The sequence below is a fragment of the Bos javanicus genome, chromosome 8, assembly GCF_032452875.1.
Source record: "Bos javanicus breed banteng chromosome 8, ARS-OSU_banteng_1.0, whole genome shotgun sequence".
In the NCBI taxonomy this organism is placed as follows: Eukaryota; Metazoa; Chordata; class Mammalia; order Artiodactyla; family Bovidae; genus Bos; species Bos javanicus.
Window position 1 is genome coordinate 104,909,761 of NC_083875.1, and position 26,336 is coordinate 104,936,096.

At 44.9% G+C, this 26,336-nt stretch overlaps 1 protein-coding gene and 1 long non-coding RNA gene across 16 annotated transcripts in view; one reads left to right on the top strand and one right to left on the bottom strand.

The window, feature by feature from the left end:
* Positions 1-19,600, bottom strand: part of TNC (tenascin C) — a 102,502-nt gene extending 82,902 nt beyond the window's left edge. For 2 of the 14 annotated variants that reach the window (XM_061426646.1, XM_061426643.1), the window contains exon 1: positions 19,294-19,564. The gene's annotated coding sequence lies outside the window, so the exon portion shown is untranslated. Of the gene's footprint in view, positions 1-19,293 lie in introns of all 14 variants that reach the window. The other 12 variants (XM_061426638.1, XM_061426635.1, XM_061426637.1 and 9 more) reach the window with 12 other exon arrangements.
* LOC133253213 (uncharacterized) lies at positions 8,437-16,396 on the top strand. 2 transcript variants are annotated; one of them, XR_009738237.1, is made up of 5 exons: positions 8,437-8,701; positions 9,291-9,451; positions 12,588-12,729; positions 12,949-13,075; positions 13,846-16,396. It is a non-coding gene; the product is annotated as an uncharacterized LOC133253213 (long non-coding RNA). The 2 variants fall into 2 exon arrangements; XR_009738236.1 differs by having other exon boundaries at positions 12,609-12,729.
* Positions 19,601-26,336: the final 6,736 nt, after the last annotated feature.

The window sequence follows — 26,336 nt, forward strand, 5'->3', positions numbered from 1 at the left end:
CTATTATTAGAAGCTTTCTCAGGTAACTTTTTTTCCTCTTCTGAATTCTCTGAGTATTGATCTGATATTATTTCCATCACATGTCATTCTAAAAATGATTTGGGTAGCTTTATCACATGTGTATATCTTCCTCTCTTAGAGCAATAAGCAAATTCTGTCTTGTACTTACATTCAACTTAGCAGTTCATCTCCATACAACTAGACTGTATGTATACTGCAAGCCCCACGAGGGCAGGAACCACATCTGTGTCATTCATCTCTTAATACCCAACACCAAGTATTGTGTTCTGAATATCATAAATGCACAGTATATTTGAATAAAATGTAGCTAAATATATTTCTTGATTTGAGCTTACCTACAGTTAGCTGATGCTTATTTTCGTGGAATTGATGAACAAATAATCTTTGTTTCATAATGGCCTTAATGTAATTGGCTCTCCTGTGATCTCTTTTAAGGCACGACGTATCGAGGAATTCATTATAGCTCCACTCCTGGAATTAGTTCATTTTGCTCATTTGGCTATTCACTGAGTTTGTATCAGTTCTATGGGCCAGATGCCATAAGCACAAGTGTTACAAAAAATATCCAAGACAGACCTGACTCTTTCCTATAAGATTCTAATCAATACCTCGAGTTCTGGAGGCCCCAGTACTGCCTGCTTTCTGTCTGACTGAAGTATACTCAGCTGGACCTTTGGCAGGAGCTGGACTTCACCAGGCATGTAAGATAGCGTAAAACTCTGATTTCAATGCAAAGGCAGCATCCTTGGTTACTAGGAATCCTTCCAGTTTCATTGCAGTGTTATTTGTTAAATTTAGGTCACACTCTCTCTCCTTTTGTATTTTGAATTTTCATTATTTATTTTTAAGCTCCTAGAGATTGGAGGCTCTCATGGGGCCACATAGAAGCACATGCCATAGACTGAAAAGCTACACAGTGAGCTGAGAGCCACGCTTCTGCCAATTGCTGTGGGCAAGTCACAGCCGCTCTGGGGCTGCAAGGAGTCGTGTATGGTTTCAATTCTAGAGTCTCTTTTGTTCTAGTGACGCGTGGTCCGCTGCTGATTCGGCAATATTTCTGCTGAACCTAATTTTGGATTTCATTTTTTTAGACCCAAGTCACACGGCCAATTTTAAGAATACCTCCCACCCCCCCATCCCTGCCCAATCCTGAGTGTTTCTTTCTTTAGAGTTTGGCCTAAGCACTGGAAGTGCTTCGTGGCTTCCTCCCTCCCATCCCTTGAACATACATTTCATTACCAACCAAGTTAAGCCCACAAATCTTAATCCATAAAGTAGTTCCACCCAGACACAATAATGAGATTCATACTTGTGGTTTAGTATACCTAAGAAAAGCTCAGATGAAATATGACTAGATCCATTGATACATTCAGACCACAAACTGCCCTGGTATGGTCTGGTTTCAATTTTTGAAATAAAAATTCTGCAGAGCACTTGCTTTCTCTGTCCTGTTTCTTTACCTAGACAGAAAAGAAAATAAAAAAAAAAAGTGGGTCTGACCACGTGGCAACAATATAGGTTCCTATAAAATTCTGGAAAACTGTTTCAAAAATAGATTTGAATTCATTTCCCAGTGGAACAATGACCTCCTCTGTTTCGGCTCTCATCCAGAATTTTTAAGAAATCTCGTTGGCTCTTGCACAAGTATTGGAAAATGCGTTCCTGAACTCTTGAGCAAGGTACAAAAATAAAGAGGTTTATTTAGGAAGGGCAGGTTATAGATGGACTCATAACTCAACCCTAAAAAAAAAGAGACTTTTCTAAAAAGAGCTGCATAACACGGTGGCCTTTGTCAACTCATTATCAGCCACCCAAGGCCAGAGATGGAGTCTTGGGAGGGGATATGGAAACTCTTAAGAGGAATTATGTTGGGAGAGAGAAGGAAATTGTCTTCTCAGTTAGGAAGACCTGAAATCAAATTGTTTACCTGCTGGGAGCCCTTGACAAAGTCCTCTAACTTTTCTGAATTGTGGCTTCTTCAGTGTAACATAAAGATTTTCCCAGGGTTTTTGGAGACAGAGTGTGATAAGGAGTTATAAATGCCTGGTGTATTAATAATAAGTGCTACCTAGATGTTAGTATTCTCCTTGTCTCTCCTTTTCCTTCTTGTCCTCCCCTATTAGGAAGCTCTACAGCACTGAACATATATATTTTTTTAAACAAATCATAATACTGTAGAGGTCACTCAAGTGTTGGTTAAGAGGCTGAATCTGGTTTGAGGCGACAACTTTCAGTTTATGTGTCAATTTCAATCAGCTGATAATGGCTGCCTGGAGCCACTTTGAGAAAGATTCTATGGCCGTGTTTGAACTCAAGGGAAAAAGGTGTTGTGATGGATTAGCAATGTCTTCCATGGTGGGGGCTGGTGTTAGTATGTGTGCAAATATTTGGCATAGCAAGACTACCTAGCTTTGGCCGTCTTTTCCGACTCTATGTGCTGATATTTAAATGGATGGAATGTGGCTTGACTGATGCCTGTGTCAGAGGGAGCCAGATGGAGTCACTGACGATTATAAAAGCCTGTATGAATCAACTTCAATAATGTTTGATACATTTTGATGAAAGTTGACTCCTAAAATGGAAATATGCCTCTAAGACTAGAAGCAGGAAACTAGATTGTCAGGAAAAAACTCAAACTACCGTAGTAATTAATGAGTATGATCCCAGGCAAGGCAGACATACCTTCATTGTCTACTTTTTCTTTCTCAAAAAAGGGGTGATTTAAATGCTGCAATAATAACTAAGATTGATTGAACACATTTGAGCCAGGAACTGCATAAGGTGTCTTATGTGGATTATCTTATTGAATCTTCTCCAAGACCTTTGAGGTGACTGACTTTATTTTCCTCAGTTTATAGATAAGGAAACAGAGGCTTGCACAGCTCAAGGTCACAAAGCAAAAAAGGGGAAACAGGAGTTTAATTTGGGTAGACTGACTCATGAGTCAGAGGCTCCATTCCTAACCCTTGGCTCTGCAGCCTTCCTTTAATGATGTCCAGGAGTGGTTTGCATGACTGAGTTAAAAGGACCAATTGCAAAAGGACCCAGTGATAAAGGTCCAGAATAATTACTGGCAATGAAAGAGCTTTATGACTTACACAGAGAACAGGAGAAGCTTCACATAGCCTGAAAAATAGAGATTATTTCCAACCCTTGCCTTGAGTTTAATCTAGCTGGGCAACTTTAAGCAGCCTTTTCTAGAGTGCTATTTACAACATGTTGACAGTTATTAACGCAAAGAGAAGAGATTCCTAATTCAACTTACTTGGAAAATGTTATTTTAAACCAAACAAATTACCCCCGGCTTCTTTACTTCAGGATCTTCTAGGGTCTTTCATATGTTTGTGTTTATCTGAAATCTCCAAGAAAGGGAACATCCATAGTGTTTCCCAAACTTATTTGATTATTCTGTTTGAAGTGTGTCATAAGTTTGATGGCACAGAGTGGAGAAAGTGCAGATTTGGAAGCAATCTTAAACCTTCTCCTCTTTCATTTCCTTGCATGTTAGGTGAGAGTAATGACACCCCAATAATGGCTCGTCCATGATAAGTGTGTAGCTCCAGGATGGAGCCTCTCTAGCAACTGAACATTTGTCCTGTGTGGGAACATTAGTGAGGCCATTTAAATTTGACACCAACCTTATGACTTAGGAAGCACTGTTCGTATTTTACTGTGAAGAGAATTGAAGTTTTAAGGACTTCCCTGGTGATCCAGTGGTTAAGAACTGGCTTTCCAACGCAGGGTATGCACGTTTGACCCCTGGTCAGAGCACTAAGATCCCACATGCTGTACAGCATCTAAGCCCGTGCACCACATAATGAGCCCACAGGCTCTGGAGCCTGTGCACCACACCTAGAGAGAAGCCCACATGCGACAGTGAAGCCATGAGTAAATAATAAGTCAACTTTGAAAAACAAGAGAGAGAACTGAAGATTTGAGAAGGTTAAACAAGTTGCCCGGTCAGTAATCAGTTGACTCGGAATAAAGAGCTGAGTCTTATAATTCCAAAGCCTAGGCTTTTTCTGCCATACTGTGCTATCTTTCGCAACAAGATTCATTGTTCAGTTTGATGATTTAGTATTCATGCAATAAATATCAGCAGGATATCCACCATCGTTGATATAGAGTTACTGAAATTCTAAAATGGGACCGCTTGGGAAGGTGATACTGGGGCTTGGGGCGCACATAACTCTTACACAGTTTTGAACTTGAAGGGGAGGCACAAAGCCAAATGCACTGTAGTATCTATATCTCAGGCAAATCTCTAAAGTCCCTGGAAACAGCCTATTCTCCATGTGTCTGGCCTGGAGAGAAAGTGAGTAAGTGAGAGGGAGATAAAGTGAGAAGTAGCAGACAGGGGAGCTTAAAAATCTCTCCTGGATGGAAGCTTGGGCCTCATGCTATGCGCTTTCCAAAAAAAAAAAAAAAAGTATGACTTCTAAGATATTAGTTAAGACACGAGAGCATTTTAGAGGCTCTAGAAATTGCAGCTTTCATTTTTGAAAGAGTGGACTTATATGAACAAACGGACCGATAGATAAATAAGGAAACAGATGGGATGGGGACCTTTCCATACAGGATCATTTAGTTCAGCATATACTTTGGCCACTTGATGTGAAGAGCCAGCTCATTGGAAAAAGACCCTGATGCTGGGAGACATTGAGGGCAGAAGGAGATGGGGGCGACAGAGGATGAGATGGTGGGATGGCATCACCAACTCAATGGACATGAGTTTGAACAAACTCCAGGCACTAGTGAAGGACAGGGAAGCCTGGCGTGCTGCAGTCCATGGGGTCGCAAAGAGTCGGAGACGACTTAGCAGCTGAGCAACAACAGTAGCCAAAAGGTCAAGAAATTTAGCCTGAGAGACATAAAAGTCAGAGGTAGTCAGGAGCAAATCAAGGCTGGACCATACAAATGAATAACTGTTCTATCATTTTTCTAAGCATCCTTTAGGTATAGGATTTGGGTTCATGTTCTTGGATGAAGACTTACTAGATGAACCTTTATTTGTGCTTCAATTCCTTCATTCGTATAAATATAATATATCCAATTTTCAGCATTGTAGTGATTGGAAATTACATGTATAAATTTAACACACTGACTAGTCAATAAACTTTTTCTTAAGTAAATCTGTTTGAGTAGACAGTAAATATGTTTGGCTTTGCAGGCAGATGGCCTGTCACAACTATTCAACTCTACAGTAGTAAAGTAGCCCTAATCATGACATAAATGAGTGAGCATGGATGTGTTCAAGTAAAACTTTATTTACAAAATAGGCTGTCACCCCATACTTTCCTGATGCTTGCTGGAATATAGTAATTAGTTAATAAGTGATGACCTTATTATAAAAGCAAATACAGATTGAAATGGGCAGGAAGGAAACTAACATTTTGTTGAAAGCCTGCATGCATGCATGTTCAATAGCTTCAGCTGTGTCCAACTCTTTGCGACACGATGGACTGTAACCTAACCTGCCAGGCTCCTCTGTCCACGGGATTTTCCCAGCAAGAATACTGGAGTGGTTGCCATGCTCGCCTCCAGGGGGTCTTCCTGACCGAGGGATCGAACCTGCATCTCCTGCATTAGCAGGCGGATTCTTTACCGCTGAGCCACTGGGGAAGCCTGCTGCTGCTGCTGCTTAGCCACTTCAGTCGTGTCCAACTCTGTGCGACCCCATGGACTGCTTCACTCCAGGCTCCTCCGTCCATGGGACTCTCCAGGCAAGAATACTTGAGTGGGTTGCCATTTCCTTGGCAGATTCTTTACCACTGAGCCACTGGGGAAGCCAATTATATACCTATTTTGTTCCAAGCCTTATCCCAGCTGCTTTTTAAAAACATGTTATCATTTATCTTATCCTTTGTCATGACAACCTGGTGAGACAGGCATTAATAGACCTATTTAGAAATTAAATCTAGGCTCAGGGAGGCTCAGCGACTGACAAAAGAGGCAAAGGCCCTTTTGGACCTGATTTGCAAGTCTGAAATCCGTGTTTCCAACCACTACACTGGGGTGACGCACTCAGAAACCTCCTGCAGTTCATATAAGGTGAAAACCGAAATTAGCACTTCTTGATAAGGGGAGCAGACACCGTCAGCTTCCATTTCCCAGAGCTTCAACAGCAAGCTGGTGGCTGTCCATGTGTAAGCGCAGAAATATTTGACCTGTCTTTCTTTCAGAGCGTCTGGCTGGACCTCAAGTTTCATAACCCCCCTCCCCACCCGCCTTGGAGAATGCTTAAGCCAAGGTGTATTGTTTGCAAATGCTTATTAGATGCTAGACAGATGTTGGCAAGTTTTATTTGGCCTGAGATGGAGTTCCAGAGTCTGCTGAAGCCTGGCTGTGCTCACTGACCATTTTAGCCAAGAAGAGCTGCTAATTAGAGTGACGCTCTGCTTGTCTCTCTCTACCTCTGGAGCTAGGTTTTCCCACTCTGAGCTTGCCTGTTTCAGCCTGAGTTTGTTTGGCTTTTTACTATAGATCTAAATTTACAGCCCTTTTAAAACCTATGAAGCCTGGTACGCCAGTGCAATGTTTACCAGACTATGTTCCAAGACGTTCTTGGGTAGCTGGGCTAAGGTTTAAGGGCTTGGTAAGGGTTAAGAGTATGGCTTTGGCATCAGAAAGCTCCAGGTCTGAGAGTGGGAAACGGTGTTTGTGTTCATGTATGTCTGAAGGTACTGGGTTGAATGAAGCTGAACATTAACTGCTACAAAATATCTCACCTCATACACTCTTCTACCTCAAATCTCCCACTGGCTTCCTGTCACAATGAATAAAATCCTAACTCTTCACCACTGCCTACAGAGCTCATTTCCTCAGTGCATTCAGATCTCTACTCAAAGATCATCTCCATGTCTCATCCTAGTTAAAAGAACAAGCCCCCTCACCACCAGCTGTTGTCTGATCCCTTGCACTGTTTTAGACTTCTTAGCAAGTATCTCAGAGAAGGCAATGGCACCCCACTCCAGTACTCTTGCCTGGAAAATCCTATGGGCGGAGGAGCCTGGTAGGCTGCAGTCCATGGGGTCGCTAACAGTCAGACACTACTGAGCGTCTTCACTTTCACTTTTCACTTTGATGCATTGGAGAAGGAAATGGCAACCCACTCCAGTGTTCTTGCCTGGAGAATCCCAGGGACTGGGGAGCCTAGTGGGCTGCCGTCTATGGGGTCGCACAGAGTCGGACACGACTGAAGCAACTTAGCAGCAGCAGCAAGTATCTTCTGGAGACCATCCTGTAAGTTTGATTTCCTTTTTTTCGCCTACCTCTTTCACCATAAGTTCCACGAATAAAAGCACCTCTGTGTCTTGTCTTCTGTTGTATTTCTAGCCCTTGGAATTACATATTGAATGAATATGTGAGCTATGAATTTCCAAGAACAGGACAGTGTCAAGTGTTCTCCACTCTTGGCCACAGACACTTTTTAAACTTATTTTTTTAACTTTTTTTTTTTAAAATCCTGGAGTATAGACTATTAACAGTGTTGTGATAGTTTCTGTTGGAGAGCAAAGGGACTCAGCCATACCTATACATGTATCCTTTCTCCCCCAGATTCCCCTTCCATCCAGGCCACCGCATAATATTGAGCTGAGTTCCCTGTGAATAGGTCCTTGCTGGTTATCCATCTTAAATGTAGCAGTGTATACACATCCACCCCAAACTCCCTAACTACCCCTTCTCCCACCCCCCTACCCTTCCCCCAGCATAAGTTCATTCTCTCAGCCTGAGTTGTGTGGAACACTTTTTTGAGGTGCACCTCATGGGGAGACTCTCCCACAGGACACACTTTGGGGAACTACTCCTCTAGTGCAGTTTTATTGCCAAGAACTACTTCAGTGATAGATAACAAGAGCAGCAATAACAATAGGGTGTTGATACTGAGTGCATTTCTGGGCTAAGCAATGCAGTTGTACTGTATCATTTAATCATCACAATAACTTTATGGAGTAGGTGTTACTAATGTTTTGCCTTTAATACAGATGAAAAAAAATGAGGCTTAGAGCAAATAGCAAACTCTCAGACCTGGAGCTTTCTGATGCCAGAACCATACTCTTCACCCTAACCCAGCACTTTCCCTGGGCTATGAATTGCTCCATGCCCTAAAACAGAGAAACTTCTTATCTTCATTCTCTGCCCTCTCCTTCCTCCCACTAGCTGTGGACAGGTCCTTGCTATAGCTGCCAGATTTTCCGCTGTCTCTAGTGACTCAGCCTCAGATCCCTAGATGGGCCTCCTCTGTCCTTGGTACTGGTTTTTCAAAATCCCAGGCAATGCAAACTTTGATCCTGGGGCCACCTCTGAAAGCAAGGACATTCCCTAAGTCTGCATCCTGAGATGGTTTCCTGTCTCAGGGCTGGGCTGACTTCCCCCTGTCCTGTATTATGACATCACTTTGCACAGTTGAGAGCCTAGAGGGCTAAGCATGAAAACAAGTTCAGGTTGTAGGCTTTCTGAACATGCTCTAGTGAGATAGGAAAATCCAAATCTGGAACACAATGGATTTTATTCCAGTTGTATCTGATTTTAGAAAAACTAGATAGACAGATCCTTATTTTTAAACTTTAAAGGAAGAGTTGACCTATGAGCAGATGAGAATTCCATAATGATAAAGTGATGATAGAAAGATGCCATGAATGGGATGACAGCAAAGGGACATTCACTCTGCCTAGAGGAGGTGGGTCCTGAACTGAATTTTGACAAAAGAATATGAGTAGGTGACAAACAGAGGGAAGGGCATTCTGGGAAAGAAGGAATGGCTTTTGGAAAAACATGAAAAGCACAAAATGGTTGGTGTGGAAAGCACAGATTACAGCTGAAGTTACAAGGTTCATTTGGAGACCTGGGCCAGATCATGGGGAAAACTGATGCCTTCCTAGGGATTCTTTTGTGGCCAAAAGAGAATCATTTGGCAAAAGCTTTATGCCTGGGAATCTTGATTTCTATAATCCAATATTGAGGGACAGATTGAAGGGAAGGCTGGGAAGTAATAGGGAAACGCTGCAGTCATCCATCTGTGAGACATCACAGTCTGAGCTAGCATGATGATGGGGAGGGTGGGAGGCAGTGAACTGATTTCCAGGTCAAGGCAGTAGAGTTCACAGAATTGGTGTATGATGGGATAGTGACAAAAATGTGGAAAAGAGAAGGAGTTAATCCTAGAGTTAAGTTTTCATTATAATATCTGCTAAGAGAGAAACAGGTCAGGGAAGGGGGACGATGGGTGAGTTTCAATTTGGGTCACTTTGAATTGTCTTGCCCTTTAGTAAAATGCATTTTGAAGTCATTCCTTGGAAGATCCTACCCTGGGGTTATATTCAAGAGGACTCATGGCTCTCCTATGACATCTGATGCAACATACCAGGCTCTACCTGGTACTGAATGGATAAGAAGTTTAAATAAGACGAAGTCCACACTAGTGTTTACTGTAAGTACTGACTGCTCATCCATATGACAGCAAGTGGGTCGGATGAACTTACTGATAAGAAGTTGTTAGACATTGGTGACATTGGCGTGATGGAGGCAGTAGCAGGTGAATAGCAGGTAAAGGATTGGCTCCAGTTTCTACCTCCTGCTGTTTACATTCTTGTGTAATTCCTTGCTGCGTGTGGGGTGGCTAGAGGCTTCCTTTGAACCAAGAGAACATGGCTAAGATAAAGAGATATCACATCCACCATTAGGCTACTCAAGATTGTAATATTTATCTTGTTTGCAAGTTCTCTCTCTTGTTGGCTTTGATGCTGGAGGCTATGCTGGAGGCTATGCTGGAGAGGCCCACGTGGCAATAAAGTCAGGGTGGCCTCAGACCAACAGCTAGAAAGGAAATGAATCTAGCCAACAACCACAAAAGTGAGCTTTAATCATTCCCCAGTTGACCCTTCAGACGAGACCCCAATCCTGGCCAACCCTGTGATTGCAGCCTCATGAGAGACCATGATGCAGGATGTCCATCTAAGCTGTTCTTGAAATCCTGACCTACAACTTGCAGGATAATTAATGTGTGTTGTTCTAAACGATCAAATTTTGTGGGAATTTGTTATGTAATGATAGATCGCTAATACAGAGGACTCCTTGGCTCAGCCCATGCGCGCTAAAGCTGTTCAGGGAATAAAACCCTGCTGATTTTTCCTTTCTAAAGAATGTATTAGCTCTGACACTTTTTATATTGCCCCCGTCTTCCAAGAGCATGAGTTAGAAGACCTCAGATTCAGTGCTGACCCTGTTGCCAACTGGCATGAGGTCTTAGAAGGACTTTTTCCTTTTCCATGTCTCCGTTTCAGCATCTTTAAAATGAGGGAAGATAAATTATGCCAGCAATTTCCAAAACCTTTTGCTTTTCCTTGGCCATGGAACTATTTCATCAAATGACATTTCATGAGGAAGCTAGTGCCCCAAAGAGATAAGTGGAAGGGTTTTAGAATGAAATAATGCCATTTGCAGCAACATGGATGAACCTGAAAGGTTGTTGTTGAATCACGCGAAGACACCGGGATTCTTGGCCCCCGGAGGAGGAGAATTCAATCCGGGGCCAGAGATGAGGCTTGATGGCTCAGAGCTTTTGTGTAATAAAGTTTTATTAAAGTATAAAGGAGATAGAGAAAGCTTCTGACATAGGCATCAGAAGGGGGCAGAAAGAGTACCCGCTTGCTAGAGTTAACAATGAAGTTATATAATCCAAAGACTGTCTGGAGGTTGTAAAGACCTCATCAGACCTACTCCCATAATTTACATTTTAAGATAACAGAAGGTTGAATCCAAAGACTGTCCTTAGGCAGGATACATTATTGTTATATAATCCTAAGGAATGTGGAGAAAGAAAAAAAGTTTGTCCTTTCTTCCTCCTTGAGAATTCCAGACCCCTCTCTCCTTGGGGACCCCTAGACTCCCTATCAACCTGCCTAGGAAATGACTGTCTCAAACCTAGAGATTGTCTTACTGAGGGAAGGTAAGTCAGACAGAGAAGGAGAAATATCATATGATATCCTTATATGCAGAATATAAAAGGAAATGTTACAAATGAACTTATTTACGAGACAGAAACAGACTCACAGACTTAGAGAAAAACTTATGGTTGCCGGGGAGACGAATTGGGGAAAGAGATAGAGAGTTTGGGATGGACATGTACACACTGCTTATTTAAAATGGATAACCAACAAAGACCTACTGTATAGCATAGGGCACTCTATTCAACGTTATGTGCCAGCCTGGATGGGAGGGGTGTTTAGAGGAGAATGGATACATGTGTATGTATGGCTGAATCCCTTTGCTGTTCACCTGAACCTATCACAACACTGTTAATCAGCTACACTCTAATATAAAATAATTTTTTTAAAAAAAGAGTGGAAAGGCTTTGGTTGAAATAAGGCTGAGTGCTTGGCCTTTCCACCTCTACCCGGCAGCCCCCAGAACACCTCGGAGGAGCCTCTCAGGTCTATTGTCCAGGACCCTGGCTTGGAGGCTACCAACAAGCCCTTTGAGTTTCAACATTCCATGGGCTCAAGGGAAATTCTTTTTACCCCCAGCCCCTGCCCCCACCTATCAATTGGAACATCCTTCTGTGACATCTCTGCATAGAGCTACCTCTGTGCATCCACCCTAGGACCCAGGACATAAGGACCTCAGAGAGCAGACCACTTCCTTGGGGGTGGCACTGCAGGTATCTCTGCCCACTGCGAGCCACCTCCCCCACAGGTGCGTTTCTCCTGTGCCATCAGAGTTCATTAGGTATGTGCTCCCTGCAGCTGTCTCTTCCCCCGGTGGACAGTCATGGCGTCCTTGGCCCAAGGTCCTCACAAGCTTTATTGCTATTGTTGTTGTTGGTTAGTTGGTTTCTTGGTGCCAGCCTACCCTGGACGCAGTATTCCTGAGGGTCTCTGGTCCTCTTCCTGAGGGTCTCTGCTGAGGGTCTCTGGCTGGCAGGGAGTCCAGTGTTGCTCTAAGGTCTCTTGTGCTGGCTGTGGTGTGTCGCTTTCTGCAGCAAGGTTATGCATATGCTTACTGCATGGCATGCTTAGCAGAATTCCCCAGGGCACTGCTATTAGCCAGGCTTTCCCTACGTGGCATCCATAGGCATAGAGCTAGATCCAAAATATACTTGCACTTGCACTCAATATTCAATCTGCTTTGAACCAAAATATACTGACTTGCACTCAATATTCAATGTCCCATCTCTTTTTTTTCTTGTGTGTGTGTGCATGCTCAGTCGTGACCGACTCTTTGCAACCCCATGGACTGTAGCCTGCTTCAGCCCTGGAGGACTGAATGCTTCTCCACCCATGGGATTTCCTAGGCAAGAATACTGGAGGGGTTGCCATTTCCTCCTCTAGGGGATCTTCCCGATCCAGGGATCAATCCCACATCTCCTGCATTGGCCAGCATGAGAAGCCTCATTTTTTCCTGCCTACCTCCAAGTGCGGTTTTATCCTGAACACACCCCTGGGAGATTAAATTTAAGTTGTCTGATATATCTCTTTATCTAAAGCCTACCATTGGAAATTCTTGTATTTGTATTAAGCATTACTCTCTCTATTGAATACTCTTGTAAAATGTGACTGTTCCTCTAGCAAGTATCCTGTTACCTCTAGCCTCTTTTCTCATCTGGAAAATGGAAATAATACCTGAATGTCCAACAACACAGTGCGAGAAGCGCAGTTTTGGGAGTTCCTGGAGAAGAATCCCAACGCCACCACTTTCTACTCTGCGCAGGTGATAACCTTTTGTGGCCTCAGTTTACTTAACTATGAAATAATATTTGGCTGCTGGGAAATCTGAGAGTGACACAGAGAAAACTTATTTTATACCTTTGTAAACGTATGAGAATTCTGTGTTCTTGAAACTGTGTCTGGCATGTGAAAAATGCTTCTGTCACCGTAGGAACCAGTTTGGAAGCCAAGCCGTGTTGTGCTTTTTGTTCATTTCCATTAGAACAGCAGAGTTTCTTCAGCAATACTTTACTGAGGGCCTGCCACCTGCCAGCAGGTGGCTAAGCTCTGGGGAGAATGAGCTTCCAGCAGACAGGGTTCCCGCCTCTGATGACTTTGTACTCAATGCTGTGAGTCAGGTGGTGGGGGGAGGAGATCATTGGGGCAGTTATGATGCACAGAGGTGTGTGGGGGAAGTGCAGAGCTCTGCGGGAACTGTCAGAGTGGTGTGTGAGCCCACCAGCAGGGTGAGCATTTGCTTACCTGTGCGTGTCCCTGCATCATGTCAGACTGGCATCAGGGGTGAGGCCTGGATCAGGCTTCACCTCCTGCCGTTTCCAGCCTGGTAGGGGAAACATGCGCGTGCATGCTTACCAAGTCACTCCAGTTGTGTCTGACTCTTTGAGACCTCTGTAGCCCGCCAGGCTCCTCTATCCATGGGATTCTCCAGGCCAGAAATACTGGAGTGAGTTGCCATGCCCTCCTCCAGGGGATCTTTGCAACCCATGGATCAAACCCGTGTCTCCTGAGGCTCCTGCATTGGCAGGTGTGTTCTTTACCACTGAGCCCCCGGGAAAGCCCCTCGCCACTAGTAATAGGCCCTAAGAAATGACTGTAGACTACAGGGAAGGTGGTGCTGGTGTAGTTGTTCCGTCGTATCTGACTCTTGTGACCCCATGCACTGTAGCCCACCAGGCTCCCCTGTCCATGGAATTCTCCAGGCAAGAATACTGGAGTGGGTTGCCATTTCCTTCTCCAGGGGATCTTCCTGACCCAGGGATCAAACCCAAGTCTCTTGTTTCCTGCATTGGCAGGCTGGTTCTTTACCACTAGCGCCACCTGGGAAGCCCCTGGGGAACCATATTATGCTAGAAATAACACACTACTTATTTCCTGACAGTTTCTGCAGGGAGTGGGGCCTGAAGGAATGAGCTGGAGAGAGCAGCCGCAGCCACCTGCTGAAGAGAACACTGAGGTCTGAAAGACACATCTCTGACTCTTTCTGAGCCCTGCTTTCTGTCCAGCCTCGTCTGTTGTCAGAGATGAATAGAATTTCAGTGTGGAGTGTGACAGTTATAACCACATGCTCAGGACTTGGAACTGCCTTTGAATTCTGACTTCGGCAATCACTATCTGCATGGCCTTGGTGAAGCCACTTAAACTTTTCCAGCCTCGGGTCCCCTAGGTTTGAATTGAGAGGCATTTCTGCTTGCTGGAAGCAATTGTTGCAGATTAAATGGCACAATGCCTGTAGCGTCCTCAGTAAATATTAGTTATTGCCATTGTCAGTCCCTCCTAGAAGAACTTTTTGGACACGTTCATGTAGAAATTCGTAGCTGCCAACTCACCTTCTCCAGGGTAACAGTTGATCAATGGTTAATTCTGAAACAAGCCGTCTACTTTCAGAGCTTATGAAATATTTCTGGCTCTTGACAGAGGGGAGGTTAAAGGACCATCCAAAGCTATTCGAGTTACCATGGCTGCATAATTAAGGGCCTGTGAATTTCAGGATATTTAAAAAATCTGAAACAACTTGGCATGAAATGATCTTTTTTTTTTTTTCATTTTCACTCACAAATAGACTAAAAATACACATGAAAGGGATTTTCCATTCCCGATCTGCTTTCACTGTGGGCATCTGACTTTTTTTCCATGATGGAGGGTCAAAGGTAGTGATGACGTGTTGAACTTATGTGGCTGCTAAAGTTAAGGAGATACCAGAAAAATGAGACAACAGAGGAGGGAACACAAAAAGGATTTCTAGGCTTCAGGGCATAACTAAAATAAGCAGTCTGGTCACCGGGGTGAGAATCAGGTAGGCATGTAGGTGTGTACAGTCCCTTTTGATAGTAAGGCCATTGCTCTTTGCTTTGGATGGAATTATTGCCTAGAATTTATGGGAGTTTAGAGGGGCTTTCCTTCTTGGAAACGAACCTTCATCTAATGTTTCCCACATGTCAAAGGTGTGTATACTAGCCTGGGATTAGATTCAAGGGGATTCCCTGTGATCTTCTCAAAGTGAGATGTGATTGAACCATGCTGTTTTTTAGTCCCTAAATTGCATTCTATTCTTTTTTGACCCCGTGGACTATAGCCTGCCAGGCTCCTTAGACAAGAAAACTGAAGTGGATTGCCATTTCCTTTTCCAGGGGATCTTCCCGACCTGGGGATCAAACCTGCGTGTCCTGCATTGCAGGTGGATCCCTTACCACTGAGCAACCAGGGAAGCCTGGAGGGCTTTTAGAGGGGTTCTAAAAGTCAGGAAGAAACAGAGGAGGCTTGGTGCAGCCAACGAGGACCTGAGGACATAGACCAACATAGGTAGCGATGGAAACGCCCGGGGAAGAGGGGTCGGGCAGGAGCACACCTGAGGGGTTATGGTCCAGGACAGCATCACACACACTGGTCTTCAGGATGAAGGCTTGGAGCAGCTGCTCCATGTGAGACAGCAGGGAGTCTGAGCTGAACCATACCAGGGGAATGTGTGGCTTAGAGCTTACAACTATCTCCTGATCTCCTGGGATTCACTGCCCCAAGGCTGGCCACACTGACTTCACTTCATCTTCCAATCAGCCCTTTTAAAAACATGCTCTCAAATACCTGGCTCTCAGAGAGGATCCAGGCACAGGTACAGCCCTGCTTTCCCCGTCAGAGCTCCCACCTGTCCAACAAGGCAAAGGGCGTGCCTACTTTTCTAGAATGAAACTCAGCAATAATGACCTGACCGCTGCCTCTAGGGTCATCCTTCTCTCTCCCAGCCATGAAATTTGAACGTTTCTGTCTCCAGGCAGAGCATTTCAACACCAGGAGCTGACCTTTTCTGAGCACCATGAAAAATGATATACACAGGGCTATTCTGCAAAATCAATAGACACCAAAGCCAGCAGAGGGCTTCTCTGCCACCTTGGCCAACCACTAAGAGACATCCTTCAGGGTTTCATGGAAGTCTGCCCAGCCTGAGTGCTGGAGGTGATACAGCCTAGTGGAAAGAATAGTAGGGTGTTGGTCCAAAAGTCTGGGTTCAAAGCCAGCTCTGCCCTCACTTATGGAAACCCTCAGATGCATCATTTCAACTTCCTTGGGTCTCGATTTCTCTGGCCATGAAATGGGGCCAGTAATTCAGAACGTGCAGTGTTGGAGTGAAAAATTGATGAGGAACCAGAGGCAAACCATCCTATCACATATGTAATATGTAGTTCTGCATTAACTTTTTTGAGTGTGTGTGTGTGTTATCATCACAGAGGGCTTGTATATGGAGTTAACTTAAATGTCTGTTTCCTACTCTGCATTCCAAACCACTGTGACTTCAGCGTGACTTGTGTATTAAGCCAGCTGGATACTTTTTCCTCTAAGAAAGCACGGCTGTTTGTAGAAATCCAGGGGGAGGTGAGAATAGGTGTTCACAGTCCATTGTGAGCATTAGAAAGGGTAGGATTAAGGGGGATATGTTTTTCATTCTGTCAGCTTGAATTCCCTTTCCAAATTCCATTCTGGTTATATGATCAGGCTACCGCTGTATTTATGGGTGGCCACAGTCTGGCTGGAGGGGCAGATTTAGTCAGAAAGAATTTTTTTTTTTCCTTCTAAAGGCAGTTCAAGAAGCAACAGCATTCAGCAGGAATGTGGCAGAACGGGTCCTGATTTGAGGGTCCTGGGGACCTGGGTCTGAAACAAGGCTCCATCCCTCTGAGCTCTGTTACTCATTCTCTCTGCTTTTCGAGCTTTGTCCAGTAGGAATGGTCCCTTTCTGACACATGCGGATCTTCAGTGAGATGAGGTATACAAAGATTTAGAGAGTGGGCTTTCCTTGTGTTTTGGCTGTTGCTGTCATGACTGTTAATTAAAAACTCGTACTTTACTAAACATTTAACACGCTCCCCCTGCCCCCACCCCCCTGCCCTGCCCGGGGAATATATGTCTATCTACTGTGTTACCTGGGAAACTTCTTGGAATTCCACTGGATCATGAGGGGCACACATCCTTGTCAAAGTGCAAAACTGCAGCCTGAACACACACTACCCAGCTTCCTAATTTTTAACTATATTCTGCGTGTTCAAGATTTTGTGGAAATGTCCCAGAGGCAGAGGGCCCTGGGGTGAGTTTTGGAACCTCCAACCCTGCTGCAATCAAATCGGCCCACATTTACCTGCCGTATAGCAGGATTTTGCCTGGTTCATTTCCATTTCACTTGATGAATATTTCCACTGCCTTTTGATAACCACTGTCTCAGAACACTAATCTTGGCCAAGTCCTTGCAAACTCATAAACAGGAAAACCAAGGAAAATCTCCATTTATTGAGCTCTTACTACATGCCAGGTTCTGTGCCAAGTTTGATATATATGATCTCACCAAGGGTCACAAGAGCCCTGTGAGACACAGATGGTCCTCCTCTCTATGGATGATAAAGCCAGTGTTTGCAAGGCTGGTTCCTTTGGGTGAGGGCGGGAGTTGGTGAAAGGAGAAGGGGAGCTAGGTTTTTCAAAGCATAGGAAAAAAAAAAGTTGACACCTAAAGAGCTTGGCAACACCCTTCTCAATCCTTATCCAGTTCACACTGCTTGTGCAAATCAGAGAATAGGCATATTCGTTTTCTTCCCCCAAACGCCATCACCTCCCAGCGACACACAGTTTCAACGCACACTCACTTGTGTCTGCTGCAAAGGGCTGGATGCCCACAATGCCAGCAGACTTCCCACAGGTTTCAACAGCACCCAGCAAAGCTTTCCCCCACTCCTAAGTTAGCCTCATCACATCTCAGGACAAGGCAGGAAGCCGGCCGGGGGAGGCAGCAGGTTTTATTTCTAAAGCACAGATGGGAAAACACCATCAAAAGGGGGGAAGTTCACAAAAACATGAAAAAGAGGCATTCATTCTTCAAGGGAGGCTCCCTGTCCTGCTCTCCCTCTGGACGGAACACATTCCAAGGACTCCCTCGGCAGCAGCATGGTACTTTATAACCGAGAGCTTCAGAATCCGCAAAGGCCCAAACTCAAAACCTGTGCCTTCTGGCATCAGTGCTCGACATTTTATGTCCAACCTAGGCTGCTCCCTTTTCTCCCAAGCTGTGCCAACATAACCTCCAGCTTGTAAAATACAGCCAAGAGTCTGACCTGCCAGCTAGAGAGGTGCCTTCAGACCTGGTGGGACAGAAAGTCAGGGAGTAGAAGTCGGGGTGGGGTGAGGAACGCACAAGAAACACTCCAAGATTGACTTAGTGCCTCAGTCCCTCTAAGTTGGGGGCAATGACAGTGATTACCCAGACTTCCAGTTCTGGAGCCCTTGCTCCTCCAATCTCTTTATATTTCATTTCCTCATAATAACAACAGAATGTATTGTCCCCATTTTAAAGAAGTGAAAACTGAGGCTTGGAGAGGTTACATATTTTTACCAGGGTCCTGTGTGTGGTGTGGTGGTTATGGGGATACGAAAGGGATCCTTGGCTTCAAAACCCAAGTTCCTAATCCCCTTACAACACTGCTGGGACCGAGAAATCCCCCTATGTTCTTTCCAGTCTGCCAGGGGAGCTGTGCTTCCCATCCCCAGGGGCAGTTGTTTCTCAGGGCTTTCTGCAATGAGAGGTGAGAAGGGAGAGGTGATTTTAGAAAGATATAGAATGCTGCTGACTCTGAGCACCTCAAATATACCCAGGTGCCCAGCCCAGGGATCAATGAGTCAGGAGGCATCCTTAGGGAGTCCCCCCCCCCCCGCCACCCCACCGCCCTTCAGAACAGAAGCCTGTGTCTACCACTCCCGTCCTGTAGTCTGCACTTGTCCACCTGACCCTAGGAGTTACCTTCTCTGTTCACCCAGCCCACATCCCTTGCCAAGTCTGACCACAGGGTGGATGTCGTAGGGACAAGCGGATAGTACACAACTCTTTGTAAACTGTAAAGTAAGGGTTGCTGAGATGTAAAATCTTATTGTTCTTCTACCATCTTCTACGAATCTCCTCCTAACCTACTCCATGGAAAGGCCACGAGGAAACTCCACTGTAAAACTCTGCTACCTTAACCCTTAAACAGAAATATTCACAGGTGAGTCAGCCAGGTGGCAAGTTAAGAGTGAATTCTCACTCTCCCTCTGAAGAATGGCAGCGATAACAACTTCCTAAAAAGTTTCCTGCACGTGGAGGCCTTCATAGAACTAAAACAAGCAGACAGAAATCTCCAAGACTGGAAGAGGGCAAGTAGAAGACATGTCAAGGTGCATCCGATCATAGCAAATACTTTCTGCCAGCAGCCAAAATAAAGCCAAAGTTTTATCATTTAGGAAACCACAACCCACTTTGTATCGGAAATGCAAGCAGTCTATCATAGTGATCTTTGGTAATGGGGTGAAACAGACTTACCTTTCTGGAGTTGGGAAAGCCCTAGATTCTTGAGTGAACCAGCTCCATGGAACAAGTACCTGGATGTGAGCAGCGGGGCTCCCAGTGCGCGGCCCCCCAGTGTCACCGAGAGCCCGCTGTCTTTGTGCCGAGGGCCGGCGGCGCGGAGCGGCGGCGCGGAGTGTGTGCCTGCGCGCGGGAGAGCTTGTGACAGTAGGCAGACTGTGGCCGGTGCAGCCAGCTTTGGCTGGCTTATATAGTGAGCTCCTTCCTCTGAAATGGGACGCCTCGCCTCCAGACATCCTTTCCCACTTTTTCAGTTGGTGAATTAAAGGAACAGCCCTCCCAGCGGAACAGCGTTAGCTCATGAAAGACTCGCTCTGCTCTCTGCCAGGGAAAGAACCTATTTGCATACAATTTATTGCAAAAGTAGGAATTCCCTCTTCCCTCTTCTCCTGCCCCCGACCGGGAGCAGCTGTTAGTAAAGTGTGACTTTTGCTTTGCTCCCCAAAAGGATTTTCTAATTGTGAGACAGCAGCGCAGGGAGCGAGGGGAACTCTGGCTCTCTCCCCAGGCAGGCTGGAAACGCGGAAACGAGACCCGAGACCCAGGCTAGCCAGCCCCGGGTGCTCACTGGGCAGCAGCTGCTCAGTGGCACCTTGGAGAGAGCGGAAGGCCTGAGCCGAATTCCTGGAAAGAGGAGATAAATAAAGCCTTTCAAAAGCCTGGGGTGTTTGGGGTTTCTGGGGCCAGCAGAGAGATAAGGGATTAGTTGTCAGCAGGTGGGAACAGCGCTGGGCACACGGATCAGTTCCCAGTGTCTTTAGTAGGGGGAGGCAGCCTTGCCCAGCTGCTTACAGGCAGTATTGTCCCAGCCCTGGTATCCTACAGGGGAGTAGCTTTTTGACACCATTCATGCCCTGTGCAGTGATCCTGTCTTCTAAGCTGCGTCTTCTAAGAGAGTTCCCTGAGGTTTCTTCTCAATTGCTGAAAGGTATCCATCCTAAGGAAAAAAAAAATAGCTAGTTACTCTTTGAAACATAAGCTGTGCCTTTGCTCTCCAGCCTGCTGTGGATTCTTTCCAGGCTCTGAGTCATTGGTGAGTTTGGTGGTTAGCATGCAGTGGGAATCCTCAGGGCACACACAGGCATGGGAGGGAGCGGGGAAGCGGCCAGGCCGGGGCACCCAGGCTTGAGCTTGTCACAGCTCTTAGTACTTTGGGGGATCCTGGAGGGAAATGAGGTATCACTTAACCTGCAGCTACTGCCAGACCCTCCTTTATGAAGTCGCTATTAGGTGTCACGCAAAGTGCTTTATGGACGTTGTTTCATTACATCCTCTAACCAGAAAGTGTAATAGGCATACCTGCTGTCCCCTTTTTACAGACAAAGAAACTGAGGTTCAGAGAAGTACTGGAAGACACCCTGGGAGCATTTAATGACAGCCCTGGGATCCACAGTTCTAGTGCACGTCACAGCCCAGAACATTGTTCAGACGACATGTAGACAATGCTTTATGCCCTGGTAGATCGTAATACTGCTTGTGTAAAAATCATGCTGTATTTGTATATGGAAGCTGTGTCTTTGTTCTGCAGGGCTAATTCAGAGATCCTTAATTTTTTTAGAATTAATCACTAATAACAGAGATTTCAATAATTCAGCTGTTTTCAGTACTGAAGATATCACCCCACACCTATCATTATTGCTGTGGGCCTCAGTTTCCCCATCTGAACAAAGTGGGACAAGATGAAGGTCATTCCTATGGTCTCTCTGGCCCTGGTATTCTAGGAATTTTTGCTTTAGTGACCTTCCCAGATGGCAAGAAAGCCCATAACTAGTCATGTCATTAAACAGTTCATTTGAACTTTTGAACTATTTTGGCTGATTCAAATGTTGGTTGTTTTGGAAGTTTTTAATTCTGCGTTTTAGCCAAAGCATATTGTTGTAGCATGAGGCCATGTCTTCTTACCATTAGTGAGTGCTTCCGTTTCTCTTAGCTTTCCAATGTCTGCTCACTTTATCTCCTGGGGTAGGGAATACAATATTAGAATAGTATATTATACACGTTATATGGCATAAAGACTATATTTACATGTAATACATAATCAATACATATTTGTCACCGTGTGTATATTTAAATGGGATAAGAGTGTGTGCTGTAAAGCTGGGTGATACCTATGGCTTCTTCCGGGAAACTCCCAAGCCTTGCCCCCATCCTTGTAGTGACTTTCCCGGTGGCTCGGCAGTAAAGAATCCCACCTGCCAATACAGGAGATGTGCATTTGATCCCTGGGTTGGGAAGATCCCCTGGAGAAGGAAGTGGCAACCCGCTTCAGTATTCTTGCCTGGAGAATTCCATGGACAGAGGAGCCTGGCAGGCTCCATGGGGTCGCAAAGAGTCTGACTCAACCAAAGCGACTTGGCACACATTACAAGTGGCTCCTGCAATTGCAGGGAGAAAAAAAAAACAAAGCCAAGTGTAATCAGACTGGTCCTCAAGGCAGGAAACAGGCCGGTGGAAAAACAAATAACATTATCAAGCATAACTTTATAATATAATGTAATATAATAGTTAGCTGTCATAGAACTATATTCCAGTAACATAAAAATGAGATGTTTAGCTTTATTTGTGTATTTTTAGAAAGAGGCTACTTATAAAAGGAGTTTTCTCCAAAACCTTTGTGGTATCTTAAGCCATACCTTGGCTTTTAAGTAAGAGGAACCCAGACAAGACACTTGTTTTCATCTTTGTCTGGGGCTTTTGCGGCCTCCCTTCCAGGAAAATGGGTCTGCACACACCATATGCTCTCCGATACCTGGAGACAGTACACTACTGGTACTGTTGCTAATGGTACGCTCTGCCTGGAGTCTTCACCTCTACCTTTGCACATCCACTTGGCATCCAATTTGGATCTAACTTCACCATGAAAGTGTAAGAAAGTGTTTATTGCTAGGTCATGTCTGACTTTGTGACCCCTTGGACTCTAGCCCTCCAGGCTCCTCTGTCCATGGAATTCTCCAAGCAAGAATACTGGAGTGGGTTGCCATTTCCTTCTCCAGGGGATCTTCCTGACCCAGGGATGAAACCCAGGTCTTCCACATTCCAGGCAGATTCTTTACCATCTGAGCCAATGGAGAAGCCAAACTTCACCAGCTTTCTAGATGTCTTCCACAAGAAATGCTTCCATGCACCATAGCCTGTTACAAGTCTGTTAGGGCATTCATTGCCTGTACATGGTATAACTATATGCGTATACATCTAGTTTCTTCTCCTACTCACTAGGCTTCCAGAGGACAGTAGTGACACCTGCTCTTCCTTGCCTAGCAGAGAACCTTGGGGATTGTAGCAGCTCAGTAAATGTTTACTGAATGAAAGAAGCAATGGAGGAACCAGTGAACGTTTGACACGCTGTGTCTTATAATTCAATTCTTCTTGTTTCACTCTTAGAACAGAAGAGGGAACTAGATTGCCCAACACGTCCATTTCACAGGTGAGGAGAGGGGACCTAGGGAGGCTAAGTGACTTACCCAAGGCCATCTGGGCTGCGTTCCATGTAGATGGTCATCAAGGTCAGAATTGAGCAACCAAACTGTGTTAGACATTACAGCAGAAGATGTTAACGAAATTCATAGCCATTCAGCCCCTGTTTGGCAGAGGCAGCGCCTCTCGGCGTCCCACCTCTTACAGCTGCATTCTTCTCCCTACACTAAGCACTTTTTCCCACGTGAGAGGGTAGAGTGAATGCGTGTACACATCACCTCTGCACGGAGTCATCAGCCCAAGCCTGGTTTTGTTGTTTGTCTGCTACATTCATTCACAGGTAGCCAGTGGATGGAGGATGTGGTTTGGAGGCTGAGGGTTGTAGGGGTTCACCTCAGGTGAAATCATTCTCACTTATTTGAAGGTCTGTTAGATGCAATACATTTTTTCCCCCCTGAGATAAAACATCCAGTGAGTGGAATAAAGGCCAGAACCAGTACTGTCTGAGGAAGCTGAGTGTCCATTTCTTTGAGAAGTCTAGCATTCACTTCCCATAGGACCCCTTGGCTCCTCTACTGCTCCCAACCTCCTCCTCCTTCTGGGGATTCATCTAATGCATTAACTCCTTCCAAAAGTCCCACGTGACTCTGTATGTGCCAGAAATCTCTCCTGAAGCAGTGAAGGAGCTCGGGTCCTGGACAGTGGGCTAGTCATTCAGTTAGATGCGCCTGTTCAGGGTCAGGGTTCCCTGACTTGCTGTCTGCGAGGCTTTGTTCAGAGTTCTTCCTCTCCATCTCTTCTCACTTCTTAGACAACTAAAGACAGAAGAGCTCAAAGACATCATTGATCAGTGAATGAGTGCACGGACAGAGGAGAGCTTCCCTGCCTGCTGGAATACAGTGAATCAACCAAAAGTAGGTTGTCTGGTCAGCAGAGCAAAGTGGAAAGAGCTTTGGTGTAGAGTAAGTTTGCGTCCTGAAGCTGCAGACCTTAATGTGTGACTCTGAGCAAATCTCCTCTCTTTTATAGCTCTCAGGGTATGGGTTACCAAATGAGAGATCCCTGAGGATATTAGCAACTTAAAAATGTTAAGTAAAAAATTCAAAAAATAATTTAGAGGCCTCTAAGCCTTTGTACATTCCCAGTCTGTTAAATAACCTGCCCTGGACTTTAGCTTCATGGCAAGTTCCTATATTATTTTTCAAGATTTACTTCTAAGACAGTTTCCATGACCTTACCTTCAGAGAGAAGGATGTCTCATCCATGCTCATCTAGGCTTATATTTTTTTATTTTTAGCACATTGTATACTGGCCTTTTTTAGCTCATTAGGTCATAAACACTTTGAGGGTAGGCACCATACCTTTTCACATACTTACTAACAGATCTGTCTGTAGCCAGCATCTGTTTATTGTTGGCACCTATGCCATGCTGCTAAGTCACTTCAGTCATGTCCGACTCTGTGCGACCACATAGACCACAGGCCACCAGGCTCCGCCGTCCCTGGGATTCTCCAGGCAAGAACACTGGAGTGGGTTGCCATTTCCTTCTCCAGTGTAGGAAAGTGAAAAGTAAAAGTGAAGTTGCTCAGTCGTGTCTGACTCTTCGAGACCCCATGGACTGCAGCCCCCCAGGCTCCTCCGTCCATGGGGTTTTCCAGCAAGAGTACTGGAGTGGGGTGCCATTGCCTTCTCCAACCTATGCCATACCACTAGTTAATTATTTTGAATATTGCTCCTGCATATCATGGTTTTCAGAATGGCTTCTGATCTGTGACAGAATTTTTAGGTAAACCATAAAGCTTTCTTGAAATGATTTCCTAGGTGATGAGAGCCTTTGCCTTTATTGTTATCACTGACTTACTCGTCCATTTCCTCAAAGGCACTGTGAGAGTTCCCCGTGGTCAAGAATTGTGCCTTCCATCTTGAAGCACTGAGAAGTCAATTAATGTTCCTGTGAAAAGACTGAATGATGAGTTGAACGATGGAAAAGGTGGAAAAGGCATAGGACTGGCACAGCAGTTTTGGATTCCAGCCATCTTAACCATTTTCAAGGTGAATTATCTTGAGAAAATCATGTCTCTTCCCTGAAACTCAGAATCCTCATTAGTGAGACCAAATTCTGTCTTGTCTGCCAATTCTTCCTTCCTTCCTTTCTTTCTTGTATTTTTTTTAAACTGAATTTTCTTTTGTTTATTTTAAAACATTTTACTGGAGTTGACTTACTCCAATAGTTGATTTACAACGTTGTGTTAGTTTCAAGTGTCCAACAAAGTGAATCAGCTGTGCATATATATACAGCCACTCGGTTTCAGATTCTGTCCCTGTATAGGCTATTGCAGAGTATTGGGTAGAGTTCCTTGTGCTGTACAGTAGGTCTTTATTAGCTATCTGTTTTGTATGTGGTTGTATGTATGTGTCAGTCCAGATCTTCCATTTTATTTTTTGGGGCTCCAAAATCACTGCAGATGGTGACTGCAGCCATGAAATTAAGACACTTACTCCTTGGAAGGAAAGTTATGACCAACCTAGATAGCATATTCAAAAGCAGAGACATTACTTTGCTAACTAAGGTCTGTCTAGTCAAGGCTATGGTTTTTCCTGTGGTCATGTATGGATGTGAGAGTTGGACTGTGAAGAAGGCTGAGCGCCGAAGAATTGATGCTTTTGAACTGTGGTGTTGGAGGAGACTCTTGAGAGTCCCTTGGACTGCAAGGAGAGCCAATCAGTCCATTCTGAAGGAGATCAGCCCTGGGATTTCTTTAGAAGGAATGATGCTGAAGCTGAAACTCCAGTACTTTGGCCACCTCATGCAAAGAGTTGACTCATTGGAAAAGACTCTGATGCTGGGAGGGATTGGGGGCAGGAGGAGAAGGGGACGACAGAGGATGAGATGGCTGGATGGCATCACTGACTCGATGGACATGAGTCTGAGTGAACTCCAGGAGTTGGTGATGGACAGGGAGGCCTGGCATGCTGCGATTCATGGGGTCGCAAAGAGTCGGACACGACTGAGCAACTGATCTGATCTGAACACCTATCCTTCTGAAACTATTCCAAAAAACTGCAGAGGAAGGAACACTCCCAGTCACATTCCATGAGGCCACCATCACCTGATACCAAAGCCAGACAAAGATATCAAAAATACCTTCTGGTTTTATCTCCTTTAATACGACTTTTAGGTGTTCACTGGAAGATAGGCAGGGAAAGGGAAGTCAGAGGGAGCTGCAACCTCCACCATCAGCCTGACAGTTTTGAAGTGGCCTCTTGATATGGAAGCTCTGCAGTGTTGAGTGATTTAGCCCAGGGAGAAGAGTGAAACTGGACTTAAAACACTGCATCCTTATCATTCCACAGTCAGCCTGACTCTAATAAATGTCAAGCTTATCTGAGTAGCTGCTCGTCTATAACTCAGGATTCATCCACAGCACACTTTGTCAAGTTGAAAAGAGCTAAGAGATCATCCTGCTCAAATCAGAGATAAGAAACGGAGGCCCAGAGTGTTGCCTTCTCTGCCCACACACTATGAATTGTGGTTAGCTGAGGCTAAACTCTAGGTCTGCTCATTCTGTACTGTCTCTCATAGT